This window comes from Cryptomeria japonica, chromosome 9, assembly GCF_030272615.1.
Source record: "Cryptomeria japonica chromosome 9, Sugi_1.0, whole genome shotgun sequence".
Lineage (NCBI taxonomy): Eukaryota > Viridiplantae > Streptophyta > Pinopsida > Cupressales > Cupressaceae > Cryptomeria > Cryptomeria japonica.
In genome coordinates this window covers 742,943,434-742,962,453 of record NC_081413.1, presented here as the reverse complement: position 1 = coordinate 742,962,453, position 19,020 = coordinate 742,943,434, and the positions used below count along the sequence as shown (strand labels likewise).

The window sequence follows — 19,020 nt, the reverse complement described above, 5'->3', positions numbered from 1 at the left end:
GTGAATGCTGAAAGAAAGCGAACATCCACTTATTCAACAGGAATTACAATGGCACTTCCAATTTCGTGTGAAAGCTTAGGGGCACATACACTTTGCAATGGGAAAGCTTATACAACTAAGAGTAAAGCAAGCTCCTTCCACTTGTCCAGTGGTGGTTAAAAACAATAACCACTTATTCAATGGGTTAAGTACCAACAACAATCAAAGTCAACTCACTGGTGGTACAACCATCCGGTGTTACAATGTAAATGCTTAGGAAATAGAGAGCACTTCACCAGTATGACCATCCGAAGCTTACACTGTTAATCCATAAGCAACAAATACTAAACAACTGCTGTAACAAAGTGCTGACACAAAATATTACTAATGAGAACACTTCCCAAATATGCCTAAATTCATAAACCCATCACCCAACTAGAAACTAACAATATTATAACTTGAAAATATGTGTTGGTATGATCATAGGCAGTCCAGAAATTACTTTCTAATGCCGGTATCTTTATTCCAGATCTGAAAAACACTTATATTGCTGGTAATTGTTGTTGCGGGTCTGATATTCCCAGGTAACAAGCTTTTGCAGGTTTATGCAACTAGTGAAGACTGTCCAAAAATACCCTCTAATCAGTGCTGTCCACCTTCAAACACCTAATATCAGCAATAAGTCCACTCTACGCCACCAAACAACATTCTGAGACCAAGGAAACAAGGGTGGTTCATACTCAAAACATCACACCAAGTTTGTATGTGGTACGGCCTGTACCAAAGTCATACTTTCTAGCACCGAGGTTACTTCTAACCCCTCAAAAGCTCCATGGTTATGCGGGAAACAGTCTTCAATAGAAGCGGCTGGTACAAACCGGTAGTGCTTTTGTAATTTTTAGGATTAACTTGAGTGTCCTAGGGCTTATTCTTGCATTTTGGCTAAAACCCTAAACCCTTTGTTTGGCTCTTGTGCTTTATGTTCTAATTTTTAATTGACTTGATAAGCTGGTTGCCTTTCACTTAAGTTGTCCCATGAAGTCCCGTTAAACATGTGGTGACCGACCCCTATGTCCCCAAATATCCTAACATTCCCAGTTTAGGCATGTACGCTTTAAAACAACTTAAGTCTTCGTCATTGGGCTTGAAGTTGTGATCCCAACCTTTGTGTACATGGCATCTGTTGATTGCATCGCATCTAAATCCTTTATCACGATTTGAATTCTAAAGTAAATGTCCTTACGAAACCGCAATATGCTTTGCTATCAAACATGTCAGCCCCCACGCTAAGTTGTCATCATATCACAATTAGCTTGTCTATCACAAATGCATTCCCTTATTGTCTCCCAAAGTTGCAAATCCTCAATATACTGACATGACATCTAGGTCACTAAGGTTTGCTTTATCACAGCTATTTGTTCTTTTAAAGTTCCCTAGTAAGGCCCATCTTTGAAGTTGTGAAAGGCCAATATCCTAACACCGATCCTGGTGTCTAGGTGGCACCTTCCTATCGGTATCGCTATTTCGCAGCTCGAGGATTCCTTTTCCTTTTGAGCTTGCAAAACCGCAATATGCCTACATGACAGTACCATGTAGTCATGGGGCCCACTCTTTGCTATGTAGCAACATTTCGCACATCCTCAATGCATTGCAAAAAGACTCTGAAGAAAGCTTTGCTTCTTGAGAAGCCACAAGACAGTATCGCATGTCCTCAATCAACCTGATCATTTCAAAGGTGCATGTCTTGTCGCAGTTTAATGCTAACTTTCAAAAGCAACCCGGATGTCATCAAAACCATCAGATTAAGAAGATCAACGGCTTAAATTCAAATTTGGGGAATAGCTGGTTCCAGCTACTTGTTTCTCATGTGTATGGCATTAATGGCGTCCTGAGTCACTAAATATCCAATTCCGCCAGTCTTTTCTCACTCAATGCCTTCGGAGCTCTAAAGAAGTGATTTGTGCCCTCCATATGCAGAATTTGAAGTTGCAGAAGTATTTTCAGCCGCAAATTAGGGTTTTCAACAACAATAAACCAAAAAGTTCAATCATCATATTTCTACACTAATTTGCTTTCAAAAAAGTGATTTCTTTGCTTCCTAAAGCCATCTGAGTGAAAATTTGAGTGTTAGAAACCCTAGTTTCCTGTAATTTCACTGATAGGAATTTTAAATTTGTTGGGAAACCCTAGCCCTATTCTCCAACTATAAAACCCTAGTTTCTTAAAAATTGCTGAACCATCTAGAGGAGTCAAAAGGAACTTAGATGAGGACAATATAGCCAAGTTGCCTAGATCATCCAAGAAAAGTAGACATTCCCGAGGGGCAAGGATTCTCTCTAACAATTTAGTTGACAAAAATGCATCTTGTAGACACCCTAGTATCCCAGGTCATGGGTTTACTCTATTCAAATATGGGTATAACAAATGCCAACGTTTGGCGATTAGGATTGGGTAAGTTGGTAGTGCCAAAAATGTTCATAAATGTGGGTTTGATAAGAGCACTTGCTAAGGCTTATAATCCTAACAGAAGAGGGGTTTACAATCCACAAAGGCAACTCCTCACAAGCTTAGACAAGTAATATATCTGCAATGTGTTTGGCTTGGATGCCAATGCTCAAGTGCCAATTGATTTTGGAACCTAAGGAGAGAGTATGAAAGGTTGAACAAGACTTATAGGGTAAAATGGTTACCCAGCTTTAGGCCTAAAACTCTAAACAAGGAGCAAAGAAGAATAACAGATCGGGATGTGGAGTACTTCTATTATGACATATTTGAGGCTTATGACATACTTGAGGCTTACTTCACAAAGACGTGTCAAGTGTTGGGTGTGGATTTAGTTGTTCAAATGCCTATCCACTTCATGGCCCTAGCTATTGATATACAAACTTGGGATCAGAATAGGCCTTATGACTATGCCTCTTATGTTGCAGATGGAATCAATAAGGCTCTAAGTTCAATAAAGAAGGATTTCAGTATTGTGTACTTTAAGTGGTATTCAATTTTATGCCACATCATTCTTTACAGTGGAATTAAGGTATGCCGGCCCCCTCTTAAGGTGACTTCTCATGATGATAAGAATAAGATCTTGCTAGTCTAGGTGTGGAAATACATTTGGGATATGCACTGTGACAAGGCAAATTATTGTATATTTAAAGAATTCTTTGTCAAGGAGGTGCTAACCAACTTGTGAGAACAGATTGATTGGAGATTATCAGAGAATGTCAAGAGATTCTTGAGGCTTAAGCAGTTCCTCTCTGCCATGAGGATTAGTCACAATTGGGGAGATTGGTTCCTGTATTCAGATTGCACAGTAATCAAAGTCTATGGTGCACCAGTGGCACCACATCTATTGCCAAGATCTGTCCCTAACAGAATTGCATTCCTGGAGATAATGTGGCAACTAAATGAAATAGACAAGACTCACCTCAGGAACATGAAGAAGGGTTCCTTGCTGCCACCCACTATTCAATGAAAAGCCCGATCACTGTCAATGACACCTCAAAAGTCCGAACTTCTTGAAGACCACTATCAGTGCTACTTGAAAACTCCAATTAGATAATAAGAATTTCCAGTGACACATGAAAAGTCCGCCAATTTAGAAGTTACTTCCAATCCACGGCTTAGAAAGCTAATGAGTAATAACAGGTCTCAGACCTGAAACCAATGGAAATCAGACATGTCTCAGACCTGAGACATAACAAATCAGACATGAGATCAGTAAAATCAGATATGGATCAGAACTAAGAACATCGTTTCCCCAGAAAAATCAGTAATCTCTTGATCTAAGTAATGGTTTGAAGGCAAAATTTAGGACAGTAAGAAGTACTCCAACTACATTGTTCTTGATTTGTATCCGTGCTCTTTTCAGGTTGAAGCTGGCAAGGAATATGAAAAGGAAAGGTGAAGGCTCATCAGCTCACTTACAACATCGAGATCACACTCAGCAATATGGAGGAGGAGATTAGCCAGATTTCATCATTACATCAATGTCATGAAGGATTGCTCAAGCACAATAGGGCAATCAATCTAAGCAAGGGAGGAGGAACTTCATCACTTGAGCGAGATAAGGACATGCAGGAGATCAGCTCATGGTGTTCAAGATCAAGGAAGTGGACACAAAAAAGGACAACAATACTTCAAGGTACTTGTTGACGTGTATTTTGTACACAACCAAACACAGAATAAAATACCCAAATGGTACCTTATCCTCTCTTGAGTAAAGTCTCTGAATGCTGAAGATATCGCGAAAAGGATCAATCAGGGTGACTTCAAGGTTCTTCGTTGTAGGATCTCTACGTGTGGATAAGCACCAGTGGTCGTTGTGAATGCTGTTTCTTCAAGGGGTCTTACGCACTTTCTAAGAAAGCTTGTTCATATCATGTTCTTCAAATTTCCAGGAACAGGTTCTTCCTAATACTAACAGATTCTCAAAAAAGATCAAAAGGTAAGGGTTTCAAGAGATGAATACTAATCTAATCCTAATAATGACTCAATGTAGGCTAGACTTGGTAAGATTCTACCAATTTCAGTATTGCCAAGGAATTACGACTCTACTGGAATTGATGCGATCTTCTAAGGTGATTAGTGATTTTCAAATCATCAAGAATTATAGATACTACCATAAAGATACATATCAATAGTTCAATAATGATTAAAGGTTCAAGCAATCTCAATATTTCCAGTTGACCACACAAGGCGTCCTTACAATCAGTAAGAAGCTAGTGGTTTGGAACGTGAATCTCACCAAAGATCAAGCACAACACTTAGTCCTTCAAACTTAAATACTACTTCGACTGAGAATGATTCAAGAAGATAAACAACCATGAAGATAGCCACAAGAATTGCAATAAAACACCATAACTTCAATATTTTATTGATCTCAAAGCCAAATGGACAACAATTGTTCAAAATTCTTTCTTCACTACTCAATCTTGCTACAAAATAACTTTCTTCTCTCCAAAGCTCTAACTATTATCTATCTCTCTAATATCTAATCTGATCTAATGACAAAATGAAAATGAGTGAGGGTATATATAGCATCCTCAATTACAATGAACGGCCCAAATCAAAAGAAGATCAATGGCTGAGATTCTGACACCTAAACCCTAATTAGGGTTTGTTACAAAAAGTTCCCCTTTTAGATGAACATTATTAAATGCATAGCCAAATATTTAATTGGCACAAAAGTCGAGGAAACATAGACCAATGATAATTAAGATGCCACATCATCCTATAACAACCTCTCTTCTAGAACCTTGTTCCCTTTCCAATGCTCTTTCTTAGCATATGCAACGAATTTGGACACAATTCCTTCAATCTCAGCAATAGGAATCTCAAGAAGATTCTTCATTCGTTCTTCCAAGTGAATGACCTGGTCAAAGGCAGTGAGAAGAGCCGCTTCCCATCCAGGTTCGAGTTCTTTGATCTTCTCAATCAGGAGCATGGTAGTGAACATCAGGTCTCGTTGCTCATCTGTGATGACATTTTCCTCTTTGCAAAAGATGACCTTGATTCTTTCTTCCAACTCTTGGAGGTCCACATCTGTCTCAATCTCGATCCGTCGGCCAAGGATGGTACACAATACTTCAAACACTTTATCTTGAATTGGATGGATGACACCTTCAACTTGATTGCATTTGGTGCTGATGTCTTCAAAAAGAACCTCTTTCATCTGGAGCAGAGTTGACCACTCAAGTAGGTTATGAGTTCCTCCATCCATTATCTTTTCTTGCGCTAGGATCTTCCTTGGAGTTTGCCTGATTACTTGCAGGACAGGAATGATAACATCTCTAGTGTGAGCGAAAGCGGCTACAGTTATCATTAGATTGTGGACAATTTCAAGGACCTGGATAGCTCGATGGATTGTCTTCATCATTCTTGTTGTAAATTCAACAGCTACCGTGTGGGATTTATCAATCCAAGAACTCATAAGTTGAACCAAGCTTTTGACCCTTTCTGCTTTGCCAACTGATTCAAGAGGAAGTGCTTGCACAGGAGATACTGCTGGATCCTGACGTCTCAAGGGCTGATTGAGATGACTAAAGTAGCCTCTCCAAGCACCGACCTCTCTCAAGCTTCTTATTCTTTTCCATTTCTTCCTTAAGTTTGCCCTTAAGTGCTTCAAATGAATCGGTTGCCTCATCCATTGCCTGTTCAATAGTGAGTGGACCAAGCTCAAATGTTTCTACGTCATACTCATCTACAAGAATTTCACCTTCATACATGTCCACCACTGGTGTAGCTATTTGCAATTTCCTTGGTCCTGCTTCATCTCTTATCACCTTGGACATCTTGGTGGCTTTCCTCTTTTCTGTTGTCTCTTGAGAATTTCCTATAAGGCTCTCCAAATCAATCACATCTTCTTCTTCTTCAATCACAATCACCCTTGTCAGTCTCTCTTTCAACCAATCCGGGATGGCGGATCTTGTTTCTCTAACTTGTATTTCTTTAGGTAGTGGTTCATCTTCTCGGAGAGGAGATGTCGCCTCATCATCATTCTTATCTTCATGTAGCTCATTAATTTGGGGAGACTGACTTGATGAATGTGGAGGTGTCTGTCCTTTCTCTGGTTTGTCATTTTGCACCATGGATTCCATAGATTCATCAACCTCAGGTACCACCTTCTCTTGACCTTCAGTTTGACTTGCCTTCTTTCCATGTCGAGAAGATGTGCTTGATGGGCAATCTCGATTGGCCTCTTGCTTCTTCTTGGAAGATTCTCTCTTCTCAGGTCTTTCTTTCATTTTTGCGCCTCCAGGATGAGAAGTGTCTTCACTCATGCTTGCTTCTCCTTCTTCTGGCCTTGCCTCCAAAGTAAAGGTCATTGGTACATTCTGCTCTCTCAACTTCTAATGTTGCACATCCACCCATCTGCGAGTACATGATAAAATCGGAGCCATCAAAACTCTCAAGTCTAAAACTTCAGGCTCGTTCCAATCTACCTTCACTCTTTTATCTTCTTTGTCATAGGATGACTGGAGGTATTTGCCATTGTCCTGGGCCTGATCAGCTACTCTGTAAACCTTGCATTTCTTGATGAAATCTAAAGGCAATCTCGAATGCATCTTTCTTTTAACTTCTAAATCACTTGAGAGATTCATCCAAAAGTCTTCTACCTGAAACTCATGTCCGTACTTCCTAGCAACTGTTTCCTCCATATAACCATAAGGATCAAAATTCTCCAGCGGGGCAAAGAAGGTGAATGAATACAAGGCTAATTCCTTCTCTGCATCCTCTGAAGCTTGAGTATTAGGACATACCTCAATTGAATTCCCCAATATGATAGGCACGGGAACTCCATTTCCATGCTTGTGTCTGGATACCTTTGCACAAGCTACCAACTGCCTGGTTACCTCAAGTAGCACTATCCTGTCTGTCGAATATCTCGGCAACATGTAGGGAGGTGAAGGACACCCCTGAACTCTAATATATGTAAACTTTGGAAACTGGATGAACCATGCACCGTACTTCTTCACAAGCTCTTGTGCATCCAGAGATAGTCGATTGTGAATCCTGCCTTGCAATATCCTAGTGATGTTCATCGTGAAGGTATCATTGACTAACTTGTAGTCACTCCTAGGCAGATGATGCAAATGAACATAAGAGTCACAAACTCTCACTTCTCCAGGTCCTCTTCCAATCACTCCTCTGTGAGGTAGCCCTGCATACTCGAAACTCCTGATTAAGGCATATATGACATATGAGCTCATATGGAATGATTTGGTAGGCCTTAGTCTTCTCAACTGCACATCCAAACTATTGCTAATAATTCTGGCCCAATGAATCGTTCCTTTTCCTTGGACAATCACCTGAATGAAGAAGAACATCCACTTCTCGAAGTAGAAGGCTTGAGGAGCCCCTGTAACTCGATTGAGCAAAGTTATCAAATCTCTGTACTCCTCCTAGAAATCAATCCTATGCGGTGTGTTGGGAATCTTGTTCAGGCGAGGACGACTTTTGAGCAACCAATTCTTATTGATGAGATTCAGGCACGTGTCAGGATCATCTTCATACATTGATCTGGCTCCTTCTAAGCTTTTGTAAATCATATCTTTATGCTCTGGAAGATGAAGAGCTTCGCTTATAGCCTCTTCTGAAAGGTAAGCTAAAGTGTTTCCTTCCTTGGATATGATCGATCTTGATTGTGAGTCATAATGGCGGGCACACTCGATCATCAGCTCATGACACTGGACTGCTGGAGGGAAACCTGCCGCCTTGATGATGCCACTTTCAATTATCTTCTTCGCAATAGGTGATGGCTTGCCAATGTAGGGGACCTCTCAAAACTTCTTCACACTGAAGTTTCCCAAGTTGGTATCTCCGATATTACTCCATTTGGACACGATCCTGGTCTCCAATTCGTCGTTCTTCTGATCTTCTTTGATGACAGCTGGACGACTAGTGGATGCTCCCGCCTTTGGAGTCGCCATCTTGACACCTACACAACATTTCACAATTAGTAGCATATCTTGAAGCATAGAAATATAGAGTAAAAAGGAAGATTTAAGATTTTAATTAGGAAACTTCATGATAAATCTCTAGTTATCATTTCCTAATTAACCATGCGATACTTAGATTTTTCCAAAACAAATGTTCAAAAATTAAATCTTCAACAAGGGTGTCAAGATGATTTCGCCATACCTCCTCTTGAGTATTAAACTCTAAGAAATGATGAAAAAATAGACTTCGCTAGACAAAATGTAGATCAAAGTTCTCTTGAATAAATGGCGCCTCCTCTAGTTTGGAAAAGAATAAACTCCACCTCCTTCTAGTCTTCAACACTTGAAAGAAATTCCTTCCAAGCAAACCAGATTTTGCACCTCTAATTAGCTCTCCAAATTCATACTTAAGGCAATGGTTGAATGATTTGAAATGTGAAACGAACTCCTCCAATAAATAGAGCACTCACCCCTTTGCTCCCTCTAGGCCGACTTGGCAAAATGGGGGTTAAAAATAAATAAAATTCCAAAAAAGGGGGGCTGACTTGGCAAAATAAATGAAAATAGTGCCTTGAGCACTTTATATTTAATTTCAATTTAATAAAAATTAATTTTAAATGCCTTCAAAATAAAAGTTCGATTTTCTAAGGCTTAAAATCAATTTATTAAATGCCAAAATGTCTTTTATTTAATGCCAATTCAATTTTAATTTCCAAATGCCTCAAAATTAGCAATTTTGGCGATCTAATGCAATTTGGAGAATATTAATTTTTAAAACAAGGCTTAATGAGATTTCATGAGGATTTCGCCCTGGACCCTCTTTGAGGATCAGGAGCGATTTTTGAATTTTAGCCTTGAATATTTCACATTTCAACTTGAAAATCTCCTAGAGGGTAAATTCATAGTTGAAAATCTCGAACTCGGCAAACCAAAAATTTGGACTCGGACTCGGACTCGTGAAAGACTCGTGAAAGACTCGGCAAGGACTTGGCAAAAAAAAAAACCGTAGTTTTACAAAAAAACATAAAGAAATTAATGCATTTAGAGAGCATAAGAGCCATAATTGAAACATTACACATGTCACATACTCATAGTTTCAAACTTTCAACTCTAAAATGTATAATACCAAGATTTCTTCAATGCTAATTATGTTGTTATATGGAGCCTAATAAGACTCGGAGGTTAAATTTTCCCTACTTCCATCGGCGCAATTTCCCCCTATATTTTTCGACGGGGGTTTGGGGGCAGCACCCCCAAGTTCGGGTCAAGGGGCAGCGCCCAAATACTTTTATTATTTTATAACGACGTTGGATGTTATTTTTCTTTTATTTTTCACTCCCTCAATTATGCCAAGTGAAGGCAAAAAAAAATTTTAAAAACTCAGTTTTAAAGCTTGCATGACTTTTTTCTGGGTTCTGGCGAGTCCATCTGAAAGACTCGCGAGTCCATGCAAAAGACTCGCCACGGACTCGCCTCGCGAGTCCGTGGCGAGTCCACAATTTTTAAAACTATGGGTAAATTGATATCCAGTTAACACGTTGCACTTTAAATTTGACATTTTTTATGAGGAAAAATAGGTGAAAATGTAAATTTCGCCTTGGACCCTCAGCAAGGGTTAGGAGCGATTTTTCATTCTTTAGCTAAAATCCACCTTGGCTCGATTGTTGACCCTTCAATATCAGTTCTAAGATCCATTTCCTTGCACTATAAAGTTAATTCATTAATAATTTTGAAGGAAATAATGTCTTTTAAGGCAATTTCGCTCTGGACCTTCACTGAGGGTCAAGAGCGATTTTTCATCCTTTGCTTAGATTTAGCATTTTTCAACCTCCAAAATCTCTTCAAGACATTTCAACTAGGCCTTCTCACTAACTTGCAAACTTAGCTCTATCAAATTTTGGAGAAAAGGTGTGATTTTGAAGTTTTTCGCCCTGGACCCTTAGCAAGGGTCAAGAGCGATTTTTGCAAACTAGGCTTGATTCTTCGCCATTTTTCATTGCAGTTTTATTCATCACTTGGCAATGTTCTTCCCTTATCCATCTCATCCAAACTCGCTTTGTTGTTACAAGTTAAAATGAAGATTTTCAATAATTTCGCTATGGGCCCTCTCTGAGGGTCAGGAGCGATTTTCGCTCTGGGCCTTCACTAAGGGTCAGGAGCGATTTTTCATTTTTAGACACATTTCTCCATCCTTTGGACTCCAAATTGCTTCTAAGGCATAAAACATCATCTCCTCTTCCTATCCACACAAGATTTGGTCTCAATTTCTCAAACAAAGGAGAGAATCTTGGAAAATCGCTATGGGCCCTCTCTGAGGGTCAGGAGCGATTTTTGTAATTGCCTTCAAAATACTGACATTCAACAATCTCCTTTCACTCCAAAGCATTTTAAACATTATTTCAAACCTATGTCGAGACTTGTCTTTCCTCAAACTTGGATGAAAAGTTCCCATATTAGGTTTTTCACTCTAGGCCCTCTCTGAGGGTCAGGAGAGATTTTTTTGATTTTGGGTTGCTTTACTCTTTCGTTGATCATCCAAATTATATTCAATGGGTAGAACATGCTTTCCTTCAACCCTTCCAGTCATAAAAATCACTTTGATCTTGCAAGAATAATGTATTTTTGAAAATCTCGCTCTCGACCCTCTCTGAGGATCAAGAGCGATTTTTGCTACTTGGACCAAAATGCTTCACTTTTCATCTCGAAATTTCTTTGCCAAGGAAGATGTCGCCTTGCTTCATGCCATGAATAAGTTCCCATGTCCAAGAAAGGTCAAGAAAATGTGTACATGAAGAAAATCGCTTTGGGCCCTCTCTGAGGGTCAAGAGCGATTTTACCTTTCTTGGGCAAAACCTCTTCAATTCATCATCTTCAATCAAGTCTGGATACTTTAACATGCTCACTTCATCCTCCACCATGCCTTTGACATCTCAAATTGACCAAATAAAGCTAGAAATGACCTCTATAAGCTTTTTCGCTCTGGGCCCCCTCTAAGGGTCAAGAGCGATTTTTCTGTTTTCAACAAGGTCCTTCATCATTTCAGGTCAAAACTTGCTCAAGTGGTTGGGGAAAGTCATTTATTTTCCATTCATGATCAAAACTTGGTTTCTTTCCATTGCAAAGTGAAGGAAATCAAAATCTCACCCTGGGCCCTCTCTGAGGGTCAGGAGCGATTTTTCCCTTAGCCTTCAAAATTCACCATCTTTCACGCCTCCAAATCTTCCCAAGCATCAAGTCATGTTCAATCATCCTTCCAGGAGACCCTGCACAAAGCAAATTAGAAAAGTCAGTGACAAATATGACTTAAACAACATTTTCGCCCTGGACCCTCAGCAAGGGTCAGGAGCGATTTTACCCTTTTAGGCCAAACTGCTTCAAACTTAAGTCTCAAACTGCTTCACAAGGCAAAGTCAGATCATTTTCAAGGCCAGGAACCAGTTAGCAAGTCCATCAAAAACAAGAAATTGCACTCAAGATAAATTTCGCCCTGGGCCCTCTCTGAGGGTCAAGAGCGATTTCTCTGTTTCAGGTATCATCTCACTTCAAAAAATTGATCAAAACTTACCCAAGCAAGAACATACAATTTCTCCTTCAAAAATGCTAACACTTAATCAAAATTGGATTTTACCCTAAAAACCTTGATTAGACTTGACCTAAGACCTATTTGACTCCCCTGAAAGGCTTACCTTATTTCAATCATCTCAATTCTTCAGGAGGACACTTAACAACTTTTCAAAATCTGACTAGACTCAGCCTGAATAACATCAAAAGGAACCCTAAGGTTTAGCCCTGGCCCAGACAGACCACTCACTCACTCAAAACCCTAAAAGCAGAGAGAAGAACAAGCAAAACAAAAAGCGAAAAAGAGGGGGTCCCCATTCTAATGGGGCGATGTGTGAAATGGTCACAACAGTACTTAAGGACAAGAGAGGGCAAAGAGGACTTACACATCAACATCAGCATGCTCAAAGCAAAGACAAGGAACATTGTAGCTTTGCAAGAGAGAGGCATCATAACCTCAAGCAATACATATGCAATGACCAACATACTTAAGTTGAGGTTAGGGAGAGAGATTCAAGGTATGGAAGAACTTAGCAACAAATGATGAGGATCAGCTCCAATCTGATGGCAAGTCAAAGATAGGTGAGATAAGAGGCAAGAAGGAAGGATCGCGTATAGATATCACTAGGTCTACATCAAGTGCAACACATCATAAAGGCTGAATTCTCAAACAAGAAGATCAAAAGTGAGATGATCAAGAAGAATTGCAATCACCTACAAATTGTGACGAGTTACAAGGAGCAAGTAGCTAGGGTGGCGCTTAGTCATTACCAAATCACCTTCCCACATCATTCCAATTTAGAGCGTCTAGATTCAATGCACCTAACTCATCCAACGAGGAAGATAACTATCACATGTGGGCACAAAGTTCAATATACCTACCTGTTGTGACGTATTCACACATCGCCCCATTGCAAATGGGGACCCCTACTTTCTGCTTTCTAGGGTTTTCTTTTTAGGTCTTTTAGGTTCTGGGCTATTAGCCTTTGCATTAAAGGGTCGCCAAGGGGCTCATTGGGATAGCAGGCTCTGCTTGAGTCAGGTGGATCTCCTCAAGAGGTCGGGTCAATTGAGTGATTAGGGGTAATTTAGATCATTCCTAGGGTGTTTTTTGTGTACTATCTAGTCGCACTTCAAGTTGCTAAATCAAACCTTGGTTGAATGCATAATGTCCTCCTAGGTCCCATCCCTTACATCAAGGGCAAAGCGAATTCGCCTTGAGAAGTCTGGAATGTCATCCTAATCCTCAAATGTCCTAAAATTTGGCGTTGTCTGGAATGTCATCCTGATCCTGAAATTTGACTAAATATGGAAAATTGAAGAATCCTCCAAAAACTAGATTTTGCATTATAACTCCCGGAGGTCCAAAACCACTCTCAAACATCCTAACAGTATATATGGCATATAACTTAAAGAATAAGTGACATTTTATACTTAAATGTTATATTCCATTTATGAATCCTGACGGAGAGGCTAAAATCATGAATTTCGCTCCTGACCTTTCCAAAGGGTCCAGAGCGAAATTTCACAAAGGACCTAAGATTTCACCTAAGTCATTGGTTGGTTGGATTGATTTGCAAGGATATGGAAGGAAATGCATCAAAGGGTTGAGTCTAGGGCGAAGTCAAGTCAAATTCAAGGTAAATTGGGCCAAGAATAGGAATTTCGCTCCTGACCCTTCCAAAGGGTCCAGAGCGAATTCCTCTATAAGACACTCTACATTGCCCAAAGCCATGAGCTAATCCATGTCCCAGGTATTATTGAAGGCAATTCACTTGTTTAAATGAAGAAATGTGGGAAATGGAGTCAAAAATCAACCCAAAATGCAAATTTTGCTCCTGACCCTTCCAAAGGGTCCAGACCAAAATTCACATAACCTTCATTTTCTTCCTTGTCATGGCCAAGTTTTGGACTTCTAAGGCATGGTTGGAGTGACTTTGAGGTGTTCTAGCCTTTGAAAGAAGGTTTGGGGTGATGAATAGGTGAAAATCAACCTAGAATGGAAATTTCGCTGCTGACCCTTCCAAAGGGTCCAGAGCGAAATTCTCCATAAACCTCATTTTCTTCCTTGTTTGGACCAACATCTTAGTTCCTTGGGCATATTTGGAAGTGGATTGACATGTTTTTTGCCTTAGGAATTGATTAGAAGTGAAGGAGTGAAGGATTTTGTCCTAAATCATGAATTTCGCTCTTGACCCTTCCAAAGGGTCCAAAGCGAAATTCCCAAAATCTCCTTTTTCTCTCAATTTTATGTCAAGCCAAGTGTGGATCAGGGTGAATTAAGATTGAAGATGTCCTTAAGCATGCCTTTGAATGGCTTGTGATCACCAAATGTGAAGGAATTGGGCTAAAACTTGAATTTTGCTCCTAACCCTTCCAAAGGGTCCAGAGCGAAATTCTAAATAGGTCCTGTCCTTGGCCATGGTTTTGAGCGAATTTCTCCTATCAAGCCATTTTGAGGGTCAAACAAGTGTTGCATACATGGGAGAGGGATCCAAAGATGAGAGTCCAGATAGAGCAAAGTGAGAAGAATGGAGCTAAGTAAGAGAAAACAAGCAAATCTTGAATTTCGCTCCTGACCCTTCCAAAGGGTCCAAAGCGAAATTCCTCAAACCACTTATTTTCTCCTTGTGTGAAGCCAAAACATTGGTTCCTATGGCGTGGTTGGAGGTGGAGTGATATATTTTTGCCTTGCAAGATGAATTGAAGTTAAGGAAATGAAGGATCAAGTCTAAAACTTGAATTTTGCTCCTAATCCTTCCAAAAGGTCCAGAGCGAAATTCTCAAAATCTCCTCTTTCTCTCAATTTTATGTTAAGACAAGCGTTGATGAAGGTGAATTGGACTTAAAGATGGCCATAGGCATGTAATTGAATAGGTTAGGAGTCCAAAAAGTAAGGATTTTGAGCCTAAGGAAGAATTTCGCTCTTGACCCTTTCAAAGGGTCCAGAGCGAAATTCTCAAAACCTCTATTTTGCTCCCAATTTTGCATCAAACCTAGTGTTGATTGAGATTAAAGGCATCCTTAGACATGCATTTGAGCAAGTTGTGGTCACAAAATGTGAAGATTTTGTCCTAAAATGCAAATTTCGCTCCTGACCCCTCCAAAGGGTCCAAAGCGAAATTCCTTATAGCACCTGTCCTTGGCCAAGGTCCAAAGCGAAATCCTCTTTTTTGGTCTTTTTGGAGGTCAAATCAATGATGTCTTCAGGAGAAAGCGATTCAAAGGTCAAGAGAAGTTCAAGGCAAGGAGATGATGAAATTTGAGCTAAAATGCAAATTTCGCTCCTGACTCTTCCAAAGGGTCCAGAGCGAAATTCTTATAGGGCCTGTCCCTGGGGAGGATCTTGAGTGAATTTCATTCTAATGCCTTTTTGTTGATGATTTAAGGTAGAAAATGCTATGTGAGATAAATATATCATATGTACTTAATCATCTTTTGGTTTGTTTTGCAGGTGGAAGAAAATCAGCCCAGGACAAGGACGACCTATTCTAAGGCCATCATCATCAAGGACGTCCCAGATGCATAAAGGAGGACTCAAGGTGTTTTGAAGCGTTGGAAGACTTCAAGTGTTCAAGGAGTTGCAAGCTAGCCTCAAGAGCTCATTCTACCACATGATGACAAAGAAGAATGACACTTCAAGGCGAGGTATGCTACCAGAGAAAGAACACTTGACAATGAGGAAGCCTCATCAAGCATATGGGAGTCAAGGAGGTACATCATTCATCGCGTCAAAAGACAGAAAAGAGATCAACCAAGACACAAATGTCAGACAAGGTGGCATCCCAGTCATTTTTCCTCCAGTTGGATTGGTCCACCTTAGCATGTCCAAATTCAATGTACCTAACTCATTGGGGACGGCACAAACTTCGGTGTACCTACCCCTACTTCCTATTGGTCCTCAATCCTGGAATGTAATTTTCTCAGTGGCTAAGGAAGTTTGTTATAACAAACCCTAATTAGGGTTTTGTCCTTTAATCCTAGCCATTGATTCTAAGTCAATCAGAGCCGTCAATTTGTAAAGGGCTCTCTATATAAAGCCTTGGCTCCTCATTTGTAAGGGTTAATAGTCAGAGAATAGTTAGGAGTTAGCAAAAGAGAGATAGTCAATAATTAGTAGCTCAATAGTAGATAGCATTTTAGAGTAGAGTAGAAAGAGAAGGCAAAGATTGTTGTCAAGACATTGTTGCAAAAGACATGTAAACTTCATTGAAGGAATGGTGAATTCTATGTGTCAATTCTACAATTTGCATGGTCTCTATACTTCTCAAATTTAATTTCATGTTATTAAATGAATGGAAGAAATTTGTATGATCAATGGTGAAATTTGTATATCCATACTACTAGCGGTTTGTTGATTGCAAACTTGCCTTGCGTAGTCAACTGGAATCATTCAACTTAAGCTTAACTTCAATTATCGCTTCTTCATTGATATGCATCAACCTGGCGGTGTCTATGCTTGTAGCAGTGATCTGAACATCAGAAAGCTATCCTTAGAAGATCACACTAACCTTGTGGAGATGATCATAGCATGTCAAAGCAAGACTTAGTTAGAGTTTCATCAAAGGTCATCCATTGCTCCTACATTCTTAGTGTTAGAATTAGATCCTTCTCCAACCCTTATCCTTTTCCCTTTTTTAAAAATCAAGGATCAGTAAAGACCCACGTTCCAGTGATATCCAAAGTAAATCAGACGCTCAAGTCATCAAATGTAAGTCCCCTTGTGATTCCAGCAAAATCACATCATATCGCAAGAGCTTATCCACACGTAGAGAACCTACATACAAGAACCTTGGAGTTGCCTCGATTGATCCTTCGGTGAAATCTTCAACATTCGAGGAAACTTTGTTCAAGAGAGGATAAGATGCCTTGGTATTTTATTCTGTGTTCGCATGTGCATGAAAAACACATCAACACTACCCTCATCATCTATTGGTTGAAATTCAAAGGAGGCATTGTGTCCCATAAAATGTGATTTCATCATTGGTCAAGCATTAAATGCTATGTAATGGATGTAACAAACCCTAATTAGGGTTTTCATCTTGTAATCTTGGCCATTGATTGTGAATTGATCTAAGCCACTCACTGTAATGAGAGCACTATAAAAGGCTCAATTTTCTCATTTGTAAGGGTTAATAGTTCAGTAGCAGGTAGATTTTTCACAAATAGCTAGAGTAGAGGAGAAGGCGGAAATTGTTGCTAAACTTGTAAATAAACATCCTTTTCATTCAAGATATGGTGGAATGTGTTGTTTCTTCTACATAATTGCATGGTTTCTTGTTATATACTCATGTTGGGTAGTGGTAATTAGATGAATGGAAGCTATTGTGGATGATTAATGGTGAAACTAATATGTTCATACTACTAGTATTTTGCAGATAGTGAAGTATCTTGTGTGGTCAACTGAACTCTTTCATGAGCTTAACTTTGATTACTACTCACTCATTGATTTGCATTACATTGATGGTGTCTATGTCGTTGGTAGTAATTTGAAGATCATTTTGCTCCCCTTAGAAGATCGCACTAAAATTTGTCGAGTTGTTGCTTTGCATGGCAAAGAAAAGTCTAGTTGAATATCACTAAGTCATTCATAGTCTCTTACATTGTAGGATTAGATTAGCTTTCTAAACCCTTTATCCTTTTATCTTTTTTCAAGTCAAGCAAAATTCTCCGTTCCAGTAGCATTCAAGAATCAACATAAGTCCACCTTGTGATTCTAGCAATATCACATCATACACACTAAGTCTATCCAAGAGCATGTCAAGACCTGACATTCGAAACCTTGGAGTTATCCCATTTGATCACACAGTTTAGCATTTGGGAAGATTTTGTTCAAGAGAGGATAGAATACTTAGTATTTTATTTTGTGTTGCACAGTGCATAAAAAACCACATCAACACAACCTCTCCCCAAATTTTCACTAGATTAGTGAAGTGGAAGATGCAAAATGTTGTACTTCGTAATATACAATTTATGAATTATAATGATGATTTTCAAGGCAATCATCATAAATTTATAATAGTTGTAAGCTATCTATTGTATCAATATTCCACACAAAAATGCAACTTTGTAGTCAATTTGTATTCAAATTAATCAAATTTAATAGAAACCACTTTTGTACCCATTTATGGACTCACTAGATACATTTTATCATTGAGTTTTGTAACAACAAAAAATGTGTTTCTAAAGAAATTTAAGCAATTTTTTAAGTTACCCAATTTTTGCCAAGTCAGAAATGTTGGGTCTGTCAAGCTTTTGCCAAGTCAAAGTCTGTCAACTATGGGTAGTTCTATATAAAAGCCACATCGTTCAAAAGAGCAGAATAAGTCTAAAGAAGGGAAGCACCGTGCAGATGAAGATGCTGGCATGTTGGAAAAAGTACAGGAAGTTGGGCAGAGTAGAAAGCATGTCCAGAATGCTGCAATGAATGCAAGGGATTGAAATATCCTAGGTGTGCAATAGTCTGATGGTAATATTAAGACAGTCTGCTCAGAGCTTGATAAGGCTGAACTCCTTAAAATTTCAAATCCCTAGTTGTATCATTAGCTAATCAAGCCAAGTACTCATATAGCTGCAGTGCTTGTCTACGGTTAATCTCCTCCTTTCAAAGGAGGGTTTCCCTTCATATTTTGGAAGTGAAGGAAAAGAAGAAATGAAGCATTGTGTTGAGTCCATGAAAAAAAGGTGAATGGACTACACTGATGAATCAAAAAAAAAGAAAAGAACAAATTCCCTCTATGTAAATGATTTTGATATCACATGTTAAACATAGATAATTCAGTATAGAGGAAGTTATGATTTGAAAGATGCTGGAGCTGTCTTTGATAGCAATGCAATTTTGTAAGCATGTCATATAGTTGATGAATGTTTGTATAGCCATTTTCGCCTTTTATGACAATATTGTAAGAAATCTATGTTTTCTTCAAGGGTAGGGCCCCAGTAGAAGCCCCGGCTAATTTATCTTTAAGAAATGCTACTCATATTGCAGTTTAAAAAAAAATTCAAGGAAGATGAAACGAGAAAAGGTCGACATTTATCGGTT

At 39.2% G+C, this 19,020-nt stretch overlaps 1 protein-coding gene across 1 annotated transcript in view; it reads right to left on the bottom strand.

The window, feature by feature from the left end:
* LOC131038685 (uncharacterized) overlaps nt 1-19,020 on the bottom strand; it is a 37,066-nt gene that overhangs the window by 2,893 nt on the left and 15,153 nt on the right. The window lies entirely within an intron of this gene.